Consider the following 18838-nt stretch of genomic DNA (forward strand, 5'->3'; position numbering starts at 1 on the left):
ATAGGATTTGTTTTGGCTTTCAGATGCATACTGATGGTATGCTGCAAATAAATGCGGATCTTCATGTGCCAAGAATTTATGACTAAGAGTGCTGATCTCAGACCAGGGATCCCTCAAATATCCCTCAAATTTTTCATTTGTGATTTATTGAAACACAAAACTAATACACTTCTGTAATTTATCATTGATATGAGGATGATTATTATCATTAATAATAGCCCAAGATGCCCTCTGTCCTAAATCTAGACTCAGGAAGAAACTTATAATTCTCTGTTCCAGGCCCAAACATAGATTTACCCTCCATCTCATTAGCATACAATATACTAGAGCTGAAAAATGTCTATCAATTAAATGAAAGGAAATCAGGAAATCAATCAGCAACTATTTTGATAATCAATTAATTGTTTGACTTTAAAAAAAGCCCTTCATTACCTTGATCGCACTCCTAACTTGTGATGAATTGCCACTTTTATTGGATTTCATGACAGTAAACTGAATCTAATATACTGTTTCTTGGAGAAAACAAGCTCTTTGAATCACCTTGGTTGATTTTTCACTGTTTTCTGATATTATATACCGAAGATATTAACGTTACCATACTAGAGAAAATAAAATAAGTTCACTTTTCAATTAATGACTCTCAGTGTGTTTCTTATACTATCTCCTGTTAGTACTAAATGGTACATAGATCAGTTTATTTTTTTAATAAGATGCTTTATAATATAGTTATGAAGAGTAAATCCTGACAAGCACCTGAAAATTATTAGGCAGATCAATCAATAATCACTATGTCTGTAAAACAATTGTAAAAATGCATCTTAAACCTAAAGTTTTTAAAAGCCAAGGTGATGCCAAATGTTTTGTTTTTAACAACCAACAGTTCTAAACCCAAAGATATTTAATATATAATTGTATTAAACAGACTAAAACTATTAACTCTAATTGCTTCAGCCCTAAAAAGAATCTTTTATGTTTTCATCCTGAACCTCATCCCCTGGATCATTGTTTCTATTCAGCCACTGTCAACCACCGTCAGCCCACTCCTGAACAATATTTCCAGTATAACCTTTACAGCATACCCAAGTGGATTCAGCATGCTGAAAAGCTCAATCAAGGAAATACCACTCCATCTGCTTTGAAACGAAGGAACCAGGGCCGTAATCACCTTTAAACATTAAGGACCAAACCTTTCAGTTTTCAGAAACTTATGAATGTAGTATTTTGAACCTAAAAGCCTGGATGATTTAAGTTTGCTACAGGAAAGGTTAGACTGTGTTTGTCATAGACTTAAAATGACTAATAATCAATGTACTCCTCCGAGCTCCCACCACAACAATGTACATAGCTAATGATGCTTTAGCTACACAGTCGTACAGAACATAGAGTCTTGGCTATACACCATGCTTGCCAATACAGGACTACATCACAACCGCAACAGTCAACTTGCATTTGAAGACTGTGCATTTAGTTAATATAAGAAACTTACATTAGAAATACAGCTATGGAACCAGCTGCTGATTTTCCCTTTTTCAGCTCATCCTCTACAGCAGTTTTTCAAAGAAAACCCTGATGTCACTGTTCCCTTTTCATGGTTATTGTTATGTCATCAACCAAACAACATCCAACCAAACAAAACCAAAGGGGGAACACTTGCAGTTGTGACGCTGCTGTTCACTGTTTACTTCTATTAATGGAATGTCGAACCAACAACAAAAATATTAATTACAAAACCATTACAAAAATACAGGCACAGATTATGTAACCTATGCCTCACAGTATCCGGTCTGTTCATGACCCAAACAAGTGTTGACTATCTTTCCTGTGGACCGTCACTGAGTTCTAATTAAATGTGGTCAAGATTCACCATTGCGCTGAAAATGAATGTTGATTTGTGCAAACGTTTATGTACATTACATGATAAAAAATAGTAAAAATCCATACATTATTAAGGGAAAATTGATACTTTCCGAACATTGGGGAGGACATGTACTTGTATTATGCCCCTGGACAGTACACAAAGAAGCACACAAAAGCACCAGTCAAAGACAAAGGGATGACACAAGACAGAGGAGGTTAAGTATGGATCCCAAAATGGCCTCTCGGAAGAGAAGATCTATAAAAACCATCATCGTCAACAAGGGAGCAGAGGATTCTCACCAGTCAATTATCAGATAATCACCTCTGGGTGTGGATGAGCATGTCAATTTGTCTAAAAGTGGGATATTCTCTGAGAGAGCAGTGTTTCTTCAGGTTAAACAACAATACAGACACATCAGGACAACTGAACCAACTGACGTCACACTGCAGTAGCTTTCAACTGTGTAAAACAGTGTTTAAGTGTAAAATCAATGAGTTGGTGTTTTAATGTGTTGGGCGGGCACTGTTTTGTCCTGGTGTGTTAGTGTCACTGTGAGGCTTTTGCTAAGCTAAGCTAACCAATGGTATGCTTTTCATATTTAACGTACAGCCATCAGCGGTATCAAGTTTCTCATTTAACTTGGCAAGAAGGTCAATATGCGCATTTCAAAATATGTCTAACAACTTTTATAAAGCAAGTTTTCTTGCTGAGAGTTTGATAAGAGGGTCGACGTGACTTTCATATCTGTCCATTTAAAATGAAACCAGGAGCCAGGAGACGGGGGCATAGCAACGGTTCAACAACTATGCTTTCCTGCCTTACGCATTCACTCGTTATACGTCTCTAAACATAGTCCCCAGAGCATTTTTGTGGGCCATTAGGTCCACTGTCATATGAACGGTAGCTCATCAAATAGAAAAGACCTGTTAAAGAAAGACAAGGGAAAGCACTCAAATAGGGCGAGTGAGTGCATAGTACATAGCATGCACATACAGCCCTGTCCAGGAATGCTGTTTACTACTGAATCTACAGTAGATCAAGTGCAAGGTCAGTCTGTTGAAAAATCTGCTTTTGCAACATTAATTACTACTTAGATGGTGAACAGACATTTGTTTAGATTGAAGAGCGTCTGTTTTCCTGGAGTTCTGCACTTTACAAAGAATGTGTGCCTGACATTCAAACTTATAATATCTTATCCCATATTCAGCCCATCATCTGCCTTCATTATTTCTATTCTCTTTGATTGACGAGCACTAGAACAAATCCTTTTAAAACTCAAGTCTGACACAAAATGCAATTTGTTCTGTTGTTCATGCAAAAGAAGAATACTTGTGTTGTACTTTTGGTGGTGGTAGTCACACTGCCTTGGGCTATCTTCTGTTATTCCCCAAATATATAAAAATTGAATAAAAGTGTCCTGATTTTATTAGTATTATTATTCATATGTCTCTTCTCTCCTCCTCTTCCTCTGCCCTCTTTTCCTTCCTCTCCTTCTCAGTTTACCCTTTCCTCCCCCTCTCTTCTTGTCATCGTTTCATCCCTCTGACAGCAGCAGACGAAGCCACACGTTTTTTTCTCTTTCCTTGCAGTGAGCGGTCACGGGCATGGTGACAACGCCGATCTGTGCTGACATCACATCAGTGATGGAGGATGCAGCAGCTCGATCTGCTTTCTCCTGACCCATCACTCAGTCTGAAGGGAGCAGCCACATGGACGTGGTTTGGCGTCCCATTTGCTGGCCCGGGACAAATGAGCGGGATTACAATGCAAGCTCAGGTGGATTAGTTTGACGAATGGACAGATCGTGGACATTACCCACAAGGCTGTCATATAAGTCTTCTCTAAAGAGCAAAATATTGCAGTGATCCTTGAGCTACATGATCTACAAGCTACATTAAAGGACTCTCCTCACTGCTTACTGTTAACAGCACTACATCAGCATATCCATAATCACACTTCCCATTAAGTAATATTTAATGTACAACATGCCATAGCCTCCTGTCTGTTCTGTCACAGAGAATTATGGACGTCAGTGAGGTGCTCTGGATATCTGTGTGGCCTTCTGTGAATCCACACAGTGATGGAATATCTCTACAGAGGCATAACAATGCTTAGTGCACATGAATTAAAAAAAATTTTCTGCATTGAATCCATTTTTGAAAGATTGCTCAGAAAAAAGATCTCATCGGGTCAAACAAACTTATTTTAGTATATTATATTCTAGCATATATTCTTTAAAGAACTGTGTTCTTTGCACATTTGTACAAGTTTTAGACAAAAAACTTTTCTTTAGAAATGTTATGTCACTATACTGATACCATGACGTAAGACACATTTTTACACTGTTTTTACTTTATTCATTGCAGGTGAAAAAGGGAAAAAAATGTAACTAATAGATACGACCATGAAACTTCTCCACTTGATTATATACATGAAGACAAATATTTTTTGTAATAAAATGTCTCTAAATTTGTATGGGGAAATATGGAAACGAAGCAATATCTAATTAAATATGCACTAATTTGCAGACATTTCCAGAAGAGAAATGTGACCATTAGATAAAGCCAGGTTTAAAATTGTTACATTTTGCTGACATATTAGAGCCAAAAGTTTTTACTGAGGAAATTTTACATATATTTTTTTATCACTCCATAAATCAGAATATACTCTCAACTCAGCCTTTAAAATAACTAATTTTGCCATGTTTTTAGGAATAAAATCTTATATAGATCAGAAACAAGAAACATTACTGTGTGAAGATAACATGACAATGGATAATTTATATTACAAAAGTGATCATAGCCTCTGTGAGCATGTACAATGTATGGTAAGCTTTGTAGGCAGCTATATGCAGTTTGGAAGTAATGTGCTAAAACATCAAATGTTTTTGTTTTTTTTTTAAAAAGGACTCATTGTGATTCAAAAAGACTTGTGTGGATTGATCGGTTTTAACACCCTGCTCTGAGTCTCTTTTCAGCACATCTCAAAGCATATTTCAGTGTGTGAGTTGAGCGTGTGTTGAGGTGAAACAGGTAAGCAGTGAAAGCTCTGCTGCTTGACTTTTTTAACATTTTTTTGGCTTTATCATCGATCTAAAAATACTGTATACCAAATGCCAGTCTCTCCAATTAAGGTAAAAAGAACAGACTTGCACGTTCCCTCACATGCATTTACTTCCCCCTCCTCACTCAAATCCTACTTTTCTCTGCATTCTCATACCCTCTCTGGCCTCTTTTCTCTTTTCACTTCCATATATCTTCTGCTCCTTTAATCTGTTTCCCTTCTCACCTCGTTTCTCTGTCTCTTTCTCTTATCCAGACCCCCCACCACCACCACCCCTACTGTCTCCTCTCCGCCTTCTCCTCTCTTCGCTCTCCCTCCCTTCTTATACAATTTCCCCCTTTAAAAGCTCTGTCCTCTTCAGTTGCCTCTCTCTCCCCCTTTCCGGCTCCATTTTCAAGGTTTTCTCTTTGACTCTTTGGGCAGATCCAACAGATTTATCAGCTAGCACATCCTTGAATCATTATACAGGTTCCCGTTATGGTGACAAGTCATATTTTCAACTAATCTGTCTGTGTTCCACTATATACACACACATAGCACAGTCCCAGACTTATCTAGACTCTATCTCTACTGAACTGATCTATCTTTATATAACTAGTAGTGTTAAATAACGTCTCGTAAAACAACATATCAGACTGATTCAATACAGCGAGCATGGACATGCTGTAAATTTCAGAAATTCTGAAAGTAATACATTTGTTTTGCTGTGTCAAGTTCTGCAAATCTAAACACATTTTCCACATTGCCAATTTACTTATTTCTTGATTTATTTTTTAACGTGACTATAAGTCGAATTGCTACAGTGTTTCAGCCTGCACTCTGACAGTCCTCGATATCAAGTGCTCATCAAAGAGCCACTCAGTCAATTAGTCAGCAATGCCTCAGCTCTGGAACAAAACGACGGCCATTAGTAAATCAGTCCGTATTGTTGTTTAGCTAATGCCTATGATAAGATGAAAATAATTGGAAATTTATGGAATCTATGTTGATTTTCTCAGTAAAAAGCCAGCGGATTGATCACTTTTGAGTGCAGCCTTAGTGCCTCTTTGGTCTAAATTCCTCTGGCTGATTGTTTTCTGTGAAAATTGGTTTTAAGCAAACCAATGTAAGCAGTGAAGGATTGTTCAGGCTCAATTTACTGCCTAGCATCCCAAACAGCCCAAGAATGCGTGGATGATTGAGCATTGAAAGAACAAACAGATTATGACAGGGAGACTCATCACCTTGATGAGTAAACAAATGAAGAAGCGTCTGAATGAGCCTTCATGGTCTGGACTGATTGGACAGTTATCTCCTCCAGCGTTCTGTGATTCATCTTCAGCAGTTAAGCATATTTAATTGCTGAGAGAGTCCTCCTACTTACATGTTATGCATTTCTAAGTCATTTCATTTAAAAAAAATTTAAGTCATGATTACCCTGCAGTTCAGTGCATAAAATGTATTCTTATTTGTAGTTGTGGTGGAGGTCACCAGCTCCCACAGGCTTTTTTAAAAGCCCTATTGTCTGCTCTTGAGGACACATTTAGTGCTGTAACTCACAATAAAGAAGCTATATTGCCTTCCAGCATTTAAGCTCAAACACCTTTCTTAAATCCTGCCTGTTATTCACCGGTGAAGTGGCAGGAATATGGCTTGGGGCACTGAAGCAAAGGAGCATTGTGTGCTGTAGTGCTCCAGCTGTTCAAAACAAGCCTCCTGTTATAAGAGGACTCTCTTTGGCTCGGTGTAAACAGCTGATTTATACCTGATCTCTAACGCCATGACTTCCCACACACTTCCTCCTCTGAAACTGAAGGGGCAGACAGGGGCTAAGACTGGGGATTGTAAAGGAAGATTAAGAAGGGAAGCATGGATAGCAGTGCAAGAGGACTCATCATAGTTTAGACTTCATCCTGATACATTAGCTTCATCCAGTGCCCAAGTTGCTGCTCTGAAGCACACCGCCTCCCTTTCATACTTCTTCAAAACTGACATGGACTTCTTTCGAGTGTTAGAAACATGCATCATTTGTAAATTGGTGTTATTCAGTGTTTGCCAGGCAGACTGATGGGAGCCATCTTACCGTTTCCTTCGCTCCACCTATGACTACATGGAACAGGTTGGAGCCCTCTGAACCACTCTTCGACTCCAACAGCTAATAACTCAACTGTGGTTAACAGCCTTAGGTGTGCCCATTTTTTTCTGACTGAACATGTTTTTTCCATTTCTGCGACATCCCTAAATGAGCTTAAATTGGGCATTATAGTAGTCTTAGCAATCTGTCTGGAAAAGTTGGTTGTGTACTGTATTTTGTGGGCCATAAATAAAATATGATGTGCATCTCTGGCACTGGAGTGAATGCCATCTGTCTGAATGTTATTTATGAGCCATTCAAACAAAAAAACTAATGCTTACACCTGCAAAACCTCAGGGACATCATAAACATGGTGTGAACACAACATTGTCATATCATAACCTTTTAAGGAGATAGAATTATTAGCAAACAGTTGCCTATTTACACATCCAGCAGATGCGGAGCAACATTAGCATTTAGATTTCTCTGAGGGAAATATCTATCTCTTTAGCTGCTGAATTCTCTACTATGTTCAGCAAGTAGTCATTAACTTTGGCTGTCTGCTGGTTGTTGCTGAGCAGGTAGTGTACAACATGTTTTCAGAGTTTTTTCGCTAAAAACGTCCTCCTGCTTTGGCCGACAATAACGCTATGAGAACGGTGAGACTGAACCAAAACAATAGAATAATGGGCTGTAAAACCAAAACAGTAAGCTGAAAGACATAAAAACCCTCTGTAGAGCTAAAGGAAGTCATTATTCTCTGTGGATAGGTGCTGATGAAAAATATTGATTGCAGCAACTTTAAATTGAGTTATAAAAATAACTGTAGTCAGGATAGAAAGATACTTCATCGGCAAAAGCAACCTCCTCCGTGCATTCAATTACATGGTCCATATGCGTCCTGGCAGGACCTTTACCCATTATACTCTGCTTTTTACAAATGCCTTCCACTGTACTCCACTCCACACTACATTTCCACTATTCAACCATTTCCCCCTTTTCCCTCTCGGTCCGTCTCTCAAGGTTACAGTCATGGTGGTCTTTGCATTAATGTGCAGAGGGACCACCATGACTCTAAAGCCAAAAGATCCACAATATTCCCCATCGGTCTCAGGCCAATTTACAGCTGAAACACCCGACTGCCCAATCCAACCCACTGTCTGACTGGCTTTAACTCATTCAGACAGCCTTTTTCTGTTCTCTGTAACCTAGCTATAAACTAGGCCATAAAGCAATAGTGTATGCTTCATGAAAACACAAGATTATGCATGCATATAACAGGAAGACTTATTACTGTATGAGACCCTGCCTTCACACATATAATAATGGGAGTATCATATAGCACAAACGGGCATGAAGGGTATATTTTCCACTTTTGGAGAATGAAACTTAAAAGAGCACTTGTACATCTCGTCTAGAGGAACGTTTGAAAACACTTGTATGAAGTTTGCCGTGGCTGTTGAGGGAGCTGTCTAACATTTGAAAAAATTATGTTATCAGAGTTATGTCAGCTTGAGCTGGGGTTGAAAAGAGTTGGCATGTAGCAGACATTGAGGGTCTAATGAATGGGAAGTGTGCAACACCTAAATCTAAAGTTCTAGATACATCTGACATAGTTATTGCAGGTATATTATACTGCGCAGAAAATTGTGGTTATTTCCTCCACCATTTGGAGATTTCTCATTATTTCAGAGATGTAAATACTTTCTACACTTTCCCAATTAGCTTTGGAAAAGCTTGGTTCTACTCAGCTTAGATACCACTCAGCTACAGCAAGACTGTAACACAATCCCCTACAACTACACTAATCACCTGCTTTTTTTGTGCCAATCAACAGAACTGCATCATTAGAGAATATTATGATCAGATGTTAAACAGTGTCAGTCATGCAACCAGCCTGGCTAACAAAAGACAAACACTGGTGAGATTGCTGCTTTGAAAGCTTCATCAGATTTGCATATCTGTGATTAATTCACGCTAATGTCATTACATCCTGAGGGTCGCTGCTGAGAAGCTGTGTGGTTTAAGACCTGCTTTCATTATTACTCTTTATTTAGAGCAGAACGGTGTTATGCTGACATGCCTGGGAAAACTCTGCGCAGGTTAAGAAAAGCTATAATCATTGAAATCAATCTTAGACAATAAGCAACCTTGAGGACAGCTGTTCCTTTCATTACAAATCATGTCTGTATTTACAACGTTTAATTTCTTTTATTCCTCTAAGGCGGTCAGAGCGCACATCCAATACTAACCAGGGCTCTACTATATAACTGCATACTTAACATGCAATAATATACATTTCACTCTACATAGTTTATGACTCTCAGTTACAAAAGAATGCACTTGCAGCTCAGATTGTCACTAAACACGACTGATTTCCAATAAGTACGGGGACCACTCAACTGTGTTGTCAGGTTTATTGAATATATCCACCCTGTTATATAATCCCCTGAAAAACATTTTCTCCTCCTGATACCAGTAAACAAAGGAGTCTGTTTATGAGCGCAGGCTTTGTTCTGTCAAACGAGCTACTCCCTCCTTGACACTGACATCCTAAGTTTTTGTTTATTTCCTGAACCGATTAAGTGTCACTTTACACTTTCAGCCTTTCAGAGGCAGTGTGGAGACCTTCAGGTGCTTCCAGACATCTGCCACCGAATGGAGGGTATTTTCAGGGGATCAAAGTCCTTTCATCTGGCAACCTTTCCTTTCCCTAGCCTCTTCATTTCCTCTTGACTCTCCACTCAGTGTACATCTCAGCTGTCAACCAACCAATGACGTTTGTCTCAGTTCCCGAAAGAAGAGTAGAGGACAGATGGTGAATAGCGTATGACCTCAGGTTTGGGTGCAAAGTTACAGTGTGGACAAAACTATTTCCAACTTATTCATTAAATTCTCTAAAACATTGAAGCAATATTTCGAAAATGAAAAGGCCGACATCACTCCCACATCTGTCATGAAACAAATTAAATGTAACATGTTAATTATTAAGCTTTAAGTGCTATTCGGTAGATTTTGTTTCTTTTGAAAAGAGCCAGGCTAGCTGTTTCCCCCTATTTCCAGTCTTTTTGCTAAGCTATGCTAAATGGCTTCCGGCTGTAGCTTTGCATTTATTGTACACATATGTAAGCGGTATCAATCTTCTCTAAATCTAAATTTTGGCAAATCTGTAATGTCACTGAAGTCCTCTTGATCATCTGGAGATTCTTGTGAATTTCATTTTTTCCCCAGTTTTCCTTTCATGTTGCAGGCATTATGAGGTCATCCTTGGCTTTGCAAGTTGAGCCCTTTAGACGTCCTTCACTTGATCAAGATAAGAGGTTATCTCTTTACTCTAAAGCACCACACTGAAGGCATTACTAAAAGATAAAAGGGAACAAAATACAACTATAAGTGTAAAGAGCTGTATCGGAGCAGAGTGGACAACTGGTACAATATGGCTGCAAAGAGCAGCTTGTAGAAGCATTAGCAGAGAAGAGGTACAAATCAAAAATAAAAGATAAGCCCGTCTGGGCCTATGGGTCGCCAACAGACAGAAAATGGATCCCACAGGGCAGGATCAGCGGCCACATGGGCAGAGATCCAACCTGATCCCCCTACTCAATCTTAAACTCAAACAAAAAGCATCAGAGAGCTAGGGCTTATTTGAGAGGAAAATGAGCGGTACCTATTGGACTGAGTAATAGCTCTGGGATGTAAATGGGTGAATGGAACAAACATTCTTGACGATAAATCAGGCTAGGTGGGAGGAAATAAAAAAAGAGGTTGACAGAAATAGCTCTGTTACAGCAGGCACATCAGACACACACAGCATAGTCATTTCAGTCAAGGCTCAGCGGGCATATCAATCCTGCATGATCCAATAAGACTGCAAAATAAAGACAGCAAAACGTATACCCAGATACACACAGACACACTGTAAATATCACATTTGATGGATATAAAATACCATGCTTCCACCATATGAAAATCTTAAACAGCTATGGAAACTAATTTCCCTGAAGCCCAGCAAGCATTTCCCTAAACCAATACACAATTCACCTCCACACATTACATGTCTCGTACTGTAGATATCACCATTATTGACATTCTGTGCCTGCAGGAAAATAATCCACAATGCCAAGGGCATACATCGAAAACAGAAGAAAAAGAAAAGCGGCACAAAAGTGTTCTTACAATAAAAGTCAATTAAACTACAATGCTAAGAAATGCCAATTGTAATCCTCATGTCTGCAGGTGACTAATGTACAGTAGCATATTTTCTATTTTCTGAGCCCTCAGGAAAATTGCAAACTGTGCGCAAAAGACTTCAGATGACAGAGAAGAATCATAAAAAGAGGAGAGGATGATGATGGAGCGTTGTCGAGCATTTCTCCTACTTGAGGCTGTGTGTGAGTGAGGGTGAATGAGAGGGATTACAGTCTTTCTCTGATTCTCTGTGTGTGTGTGTGTGTGTGGCACAACAGTGTATCTATAATTATGCCCTGCTAAATTTATTACAGGCTGTGTTTGTGTGTGATTACATGCCTAAAGTGTTACAACCTACTTGACACTCATATAAACACATTGGAGGTGCCAGTGTGTGTGTGTGTGTGTGTGTGTGTGTGTGCCTGTGTGTGTGTGTGTGTGTGCCTGTGTGTGTGTGAGAGGGAGTGAGGGAGAGAGACAGAAAGAGAAAGAAAAGTAAAAGAGCTATTTTCTCCTAGGACAAATATACTTTAACTGTACTTTTACTGTAAATAATTCATATGGAGAACATTGTATACGCAGACAACATAATTTAAAGTACATAATTAACAAATGCAAAAATATAAAGTGTATTTAAAAAGTATGTGCATATACAAATACTAAATTATATATTTTTCCTGTTGCCAGTGACCAGCTCAATGTTGACTGTACATGAATGAATAAATTGATAAATGCATTAATAGCAGCAAAAACAGTACCTGAAAGACTTCATCCTGTTTAAGTTCTGATGATGATCTGATTTAAAAAAGAAGTGTGATTCATGCGATTCCAAACCCTTTCTTCTTTCTTCTAAGAGTTCAAAAGTTGCAGTATTTAATGAAGTATCAATTTGAGAAAATGATCGGTGTCTTTAAAGATTTTCAGGAAATACAACATACTTCATAGTTTCCATGCCGATGACACTCTCCCTAAAACCAGATGATGCACATGATCTTTAGTCTCTTTCAAACTATCTTGAGTGTGTCAAATGCTCAATGAGTCAACACAATATTAATACATTTCTACATTTGTTTTAAATTTGCTCTATAGTGACTTGACTTCACTTATTGTGCAGATTGCCTGTAAATCAAAGACTCAAAGATTTTCCAGTACTGAACACAGTTTCAGCAGTGGAACCACTTTATGCTGCTGCACGGCAAATTAACACCTAAAAAAAACAACAAATATTTTTGTGTCATGGTCATGATGACATCCCTGCAGGCCAACAGGTGAAGCACTGCTTTCAGTTCAGCTTGGATTGTTGATTTATCTTATGCTGAATAACTGAATAACCAACACCCGTGACCAATTCCACCCTGTGTCATTATAAAATGTCAAGTCTTATTATTGAACACAAAGGGAGAAGAGAAAAACCACTAGGATACATATCAATTAGAAGAGTGTCATGGCAGCAGAAAAATATTTTTCACTCATATCTTACAATAGCAAGCAGAGAACAATTTAATTATTTAGCATCATATTCTGGCATATATATTGCTATAACAACACACTGTGTCCTGTTTAAAGCACAGGACCTTTACAGATGCAAATTGTTCATAGCAGAATAATGCCAGGATGATGCGTTTGTGTCCTGTTTGGGAACATTTGGAAATACGGAGGTGAAGAGGGCAATCAGTCACTCATCCCTATCGCCTTCACACACACTCAAAGAAACACACTATCTTCCTCTCACAGTAGACGAGGTATTTTTAGCCGAAAGAATAATAATCTGTTGAAGACACACATTTTTACTATTTTCCTTCTGCACATTGCTCAGAAGACCACACACACCACCTCCAGTGACTTCACTGCTTTTAGCCAACTGTTCAACCATTTAACTGACATATTTCTAACTTTGCGTGTTTGTTGTAGCGTCATTGTTTGGCTCGTGAGCGGGAAAAAATACTTTAAAAGTCCAAAAAAACAATGCTGTAAGTTTTCAGAAAATGTAGAAAGAAAAACCCTTGATTGGAAGCAGCAGATAACGACAAGCTTGAGTGTCACACTGAACAGAATTGCTTGGAATAAAACCAAGCCCACGTTGATAAGGTTCCCAAATCATTAACAGACATGTGTGAGCCGATTTCTATTGTCTCTGAATGATGGATCTCATTACATCATTGAGGATGGATAGGATGCAGCTCTCCTACACATGGACACACATTTCCTTGCTGAAGAAATGATCTATTCCAGTAGCTGTAGCCTTGCACAAGCTTTCCTTCATACTTCCACCTACATGTTGAGAGGCTTAATGTATTAAAATGTCCATGTAGTATACTTGCAAAGTTTATTGGCTCCATGACATTGATTAAAAGTTCATTATTTTTTACCCTTTTCTGAGTTATGCCTTACAGTGTATCTTGTGCTATATTTTCCACTGCATTTGCAAATGTAATTCACAAGTGGCTGCTGCTAAATGTAATGTAACATCGGGGAGTAATTCATTCACACCCTATGATTGGTCATGCCCTGGCACCTACAGTAAAACCGCATTAAGCTGACTTTAGTAGAGCATGGATTATTGACTGCAGTTCAGAGCAGTGATGATAACAAAACTCCTCTATTTTATGTGCAAGCAGTCATCTCTTTAACTTCCTCACAGCCATCTCTCCCAACTCTTAAGGATTATTTTCAGTAGCAGAAAAGATATTTAGCCTAAACCCCCAAATGTTTTGGAAATGTGATTACGTTGTTGTTGTCCCTTTTCTGGCTGTAGATTTTGGCGCTAGTTTTTTACACCGGATGCCCTTCCTGACGCAACCCTCGGCCATTTTTGGTAGCTGGGACTGGGAGGGAGTCGAACCCAGGTTCCCCAGGCCGATGGCATGCGCTACCGGCCGGGTGGAAATGTGATTACGTATTTAAGTAAAAAAAAAAAAGACATCTTGTGAAACTTGCTCATTCACATTCTTAGCAAAAGTTAGACAAGAAGATCGATAATGCTCTCATGTCTGTATGTTTAACTAAGAGGTAGCTTAGCTTCGCTTAGCTTAGCATAAAGACTGAAAATAGGGGGGGGGCAGCTAGCCTGACTCTGCCTGAAGCTAACACATGCAAAACTCTGTCTTCTGTAGGGGTGAAAGACAGAAGACAGAGGGTGCGTGCAGGCATGTCCTCTACAATCCAAATATATAAATCATATTGCTTTGAGGACACACTGTCAGGTACACACTGTATCAGCCAAAGACTTAAAGATGCCTTGAGAACAGAGTACAAAAGTGACAACAGCAGCATGAATACTTCATCAGAAGTCATTGTAATGCACTAGAGGTTGGCATGTGAACAGCGTAAAGCAAAGATAATTAACTAAAACGTCTTCTCACGCTAACTTGACATCACTGCTCTAAAAATAACTCCAAATGAGATAATCACTTTTCATTGAAGGCTCAGTTTCAATATTCTGCCTTTGAATTTTTTTTTTTTAAGACTATCAAAAAAAAAAGAAAGTAGGGGATCTGTTTAATAGCTTTCCCTATTTCAGTGGTTGCTTGATCTGTCTGCGTATTCATTTGGTCATTTGAGTTCAAAGTGTTTCATCACACCAGAGTCCTTATCAGCAGCTGGAGGTATTCTTTCACACATGTGGGCTGGCAGGGGAGGAACTGTGTGTTGCTGGCTTCACGCCAGTCTGCATGCTGCTGTGTTAACACACACTACGGTGGAAAGACTGTGTATCCTCCAGTGAACACACACACACACACACACACACACACACACACACACAAAGTGTCACATATATTCACAGAGGTGAAGAGAGTCTCCTATTTCCTCTCTGTCTGATGCCATTACCATTATCTGTGTCATGCTCATGGCAACCATTTAGAGCCCAGGAAGAGTCTGGCCTGCAAAGTACACTGTAAATTGCCCCACTATTAACTAATCAGTAGATGGATGTACACTTATGCTCTGATGTTCTGCACCATTTCTATCACAGTCAGCCTCATAATGCTCCATTAGCACTGTCAAAATTAAGTTCAACTATGAAGTTGTGCTCGCACCACCACACTACTTTATGTACATGATTATCAGTGTAAATTAAAACGTAATTAATTTAGTGCTTCACTTAGTGGAATCATGTCACATGTGAATTCTTTGCATTCTTTTTAGGTTATATATAGCTATCTAGCTTCTTTTTCTTGAAGCACGAGTTCTTACGACTCTTAAACCTCCATTTCATTTCACAGAACAGTATTAAACTCGTAATGTTGTCCTGATGGAGTCGTGATTGCTCACTGTTATGAACAAGCAGTGATTTAGACCATATCAAACACTGTTGTCCAGACAACACAATGTTTGGGCATCTACTTTTCCTCCAATCTAGAAAATGATATGTTAAAAAATTTGATTGCTCGCAGTTTCTCAACAGTTAAAGAACCTTTTTTTCCTCAAAGTTTATGCAATATGCTGTATAAATACAAATAACTACACTAATAACTACAGTAAGTGTTTCTAGCGCATGATTAACACTTAATATATTATATATATACATAATTATTTCGAGACTTTGAGCGCCTGCTGTGATTCTCAAGTTGAGTTTAACTTTTAGACTGATAAATGACAATATCTATGATTATCATCATAATCAAAACTTATATGACTTACTATTGGTTTATTGTTGATTTATATATATTCATAATTATTTTATAATTATTACATAATTAGTTTAACAATTACTGTTATTGTTTGTAAAAGCTATTGATTGACATTTCAAGTTCAAATCAAATTAAAATGCTCTGTTGATAACCAAAATATAATTAATTGCATGAACTGACCCACATCAAAAACCTCTCCAGTACGCTGTAATTAAAACGGCACCGGTTGGCCTGCGTTTGACATTAAAGCAAGTTAAGAGCTTAGAAAATTATGGTACTGTCATAAAAGATCTATCATGGTTCTTTTAACCAAAAGCAGACATTTATAAATCTTTATAAAGCGCTGATATCTGGGATTTTTAGATCTTAAAATGTCACAACTATGGAGTCAAATGTCTTAGGAAGGGTCGACACTGTGTTACACTGCACAGACACTTTTAAAAGTCGGCCATAAGTTTTTGAACAAATACCATTAAAGCACTATAAAAGAAATCTGAATAAGTCCTTTTTATTGTTGTCCTAAGACATAAAACACATTTTTGCGAATTGAAAATAACCAATTACTCAGAGATAACTTTTCTAAGTATAAGTTTCTCAAGCCTCTTTTTCTATAAAGTCACTTTCATGCATCACTTTAAAATAACATTTCAAAAACTTGAATTTTTAATTTGCATAAACAGAAAATAATCCCCTTCGAGATCTTAAGAGCCATTTCAGAGTGAAGAAAGATGGTGACAGATGGGCTGAGACGAGGCTTGCACTGTCATCTAGCTGACTTACTGTAATGGCACTCTCTATTCCCCCTCTCCATCTGCAGATCATAATTCACATCTTAAAGATAACCTTGCTTTTTCAATTCCAGAGAAACAAAAAAGTAATGCGCACATTCTTCCACAGTATGCTCTCAATTATCACGGTGAAGGAGAACCCTTTTTCAGGAGGCCCCCCTCTCAACCTTTGTGCTTTTTTTCCATTTTAAATATGTTTTTGTAAAGAATTCTGATATTCTATTAGTCAGTGAGCAGATCTGGTGGAAGAAAATGGGAGAAACAAAGGCAGCTGGCATCAGCATATCCACAAACATGCAGGCACACAAGCCACAACATCGTTCAACGAAACTGGAGGCTGCAGATTTTTGCATTTTGAATTTTCTTTTCCCCAAATTTGCTTGATCATTTAAATACTCCTTTAAAGGTAAATGAAATAGAATCAGTGTCGGTCATGATATTGACTGACCACAATAGTAAAACAGAATAAGCCCAGATCCATAAATCTTTATATATTAAAGAGCACAGTTAACTTGGATATTTGCATGAAACACGTATCCCGTCCGGTTATGCCATTTGTCCTACATCACACACAACTCCCACTTCCATCAATTGGAGAGGAAGCCCAAAGCAGCTGAGGGCTATGGGAAAGCAATTAAAGAAGTATTCTGTCACTGGACTTCAGCCGAAAGGCATTAACTACAATTCCCTTCTGGGCACAGTGTTCCTAGTATGCTCTGTTGGGTCAGGGAGTGGGCTGTGTCTGGGTGCTACAAGCTGTAAACAGACAGAGAAAGAGGGAGGCAGAGTGAGAGAGATGGGGTGGTATTATCATGAATATGCGTGGTAGCCAACATGATAGTTTAAACTGCAGCACAAGCGCTCTTCAGTCCGTTAGGGTATCAGTGTAAAGACATTTTGAGAGGTGGAAATAAAGACTTGGCTGTAATGAGAGAAAGTGAGGGAGAGACAACGAGCAAACATTACAATAAACATTCAATTAAGATTCGGAGCAATAAAAGATTTGAAATTTGAAATTGAGAAGAGAGAGACAACGGGTAAAGAAGCCAGTGGTAATGGAGAGAGAGATTGAAGCAGTGAGTAGGAGCTTTTCAAGAACAGAGTGGTTGTGCTGCAAATCACTCTCTCTTTGCTCAACAAGCCCCTGAAGCCTGGTTCTGAGGCCCTGAAGACTTCTAAGACCCTCAGACAGAGTCAGTCCAGACCTTCCTACTGGTCTGACTCGCTGTTACTGTATTAAGCATATCTGCCATGTTTAAACAGCAAGGGTTTTATTTCAGTGTCTCACTCTGGAGTTTGCAGATATTGCAGATTAGGAACGATCCAGTATAGTAGATCAAGGATAAGGAGAGAGCACCAGTGTGTTACAATAACTAAGATCATAGATATCATTGCAATGAGGCTGAAAAATGGCAGCGTTTGAAGTTTCACAGACATTATGCAGAGAGAGTGTGTTTTGGGCAAATACCACTTGTGTGATGACAAATGGCATGGAAATAAATAGAAACATCCCTCTGCTTTTTCAACACCATCAGGGTTGCGTGCAACTTGCAAATGCATCTCCAAATTCTTTAGAGAAAATTGCCTAACACAGAGACCAACTGACAAAAACCAAACAAAAGCTGAACGTGTAAGAGGAAGGAAAAAAAATCATTGGCCACAACCTCCAGTAAGCTTAAAAGTCAGCGTAACAGCTTTCCCTGGGTGCCACCAATCAATCGTGGAAACCTTAATTGGGGGTGATTACACCCGGTATTACCACCGCCGCTGTGAGTCACAGAGAGACTTGAAGTGCGAGCCAAAATGAGGATGAAAGAGAGCTGAATGGCAAAGGAAATCAATGAGTGGTCTGGTAGTCTAGGGATATTGTAATAAGTCAGAATTAACACTGTCTCACAGCACACACATGGCTGCCCAGAGAGGGAAAAAGTAAGCTACATTAATTACTGTCGACCATATCAGAATTTGCTTCAGGCGTGATGCTTCAATGCCGAGCAACGGTGGTGTCTGGATGTTATGTCACTGTGAAAACGTTTCATAAAGGTGTACCTCCTGGCTCACTCTCTACTAGTGTGTGTTGTATAGTCCTCAGTGTTTTGGCTGAAACATCATCTCGTCCACTAGCCTCTTTACACTAGTCACTTTACACAAAAAACGCACATTCTCCCAAAAATGGCCTTTAATGGCCTTTCTATGTTTCCTTTGACATGTTATGTCTTCCAAAATACAAGTTCTCATTAATGAAAACGTCACCATC

Source organism: Pempheris klunzingeri, chromosome 16 (genome assembly GCF_042242105.1).
Source record: "Pempheris klunzingeri isolate RE-2024b chromosome 16, fPemKlu1.hap1, whole genome shotgun sequence".
NCBI classification, from domain to species: domain Eukaryota; kingdom Metazoa; phylum Chordata; class Actinopteri; order Acropomatiformes; family Pempheridae; genus Pempheris; species Pempheris klunzingeri.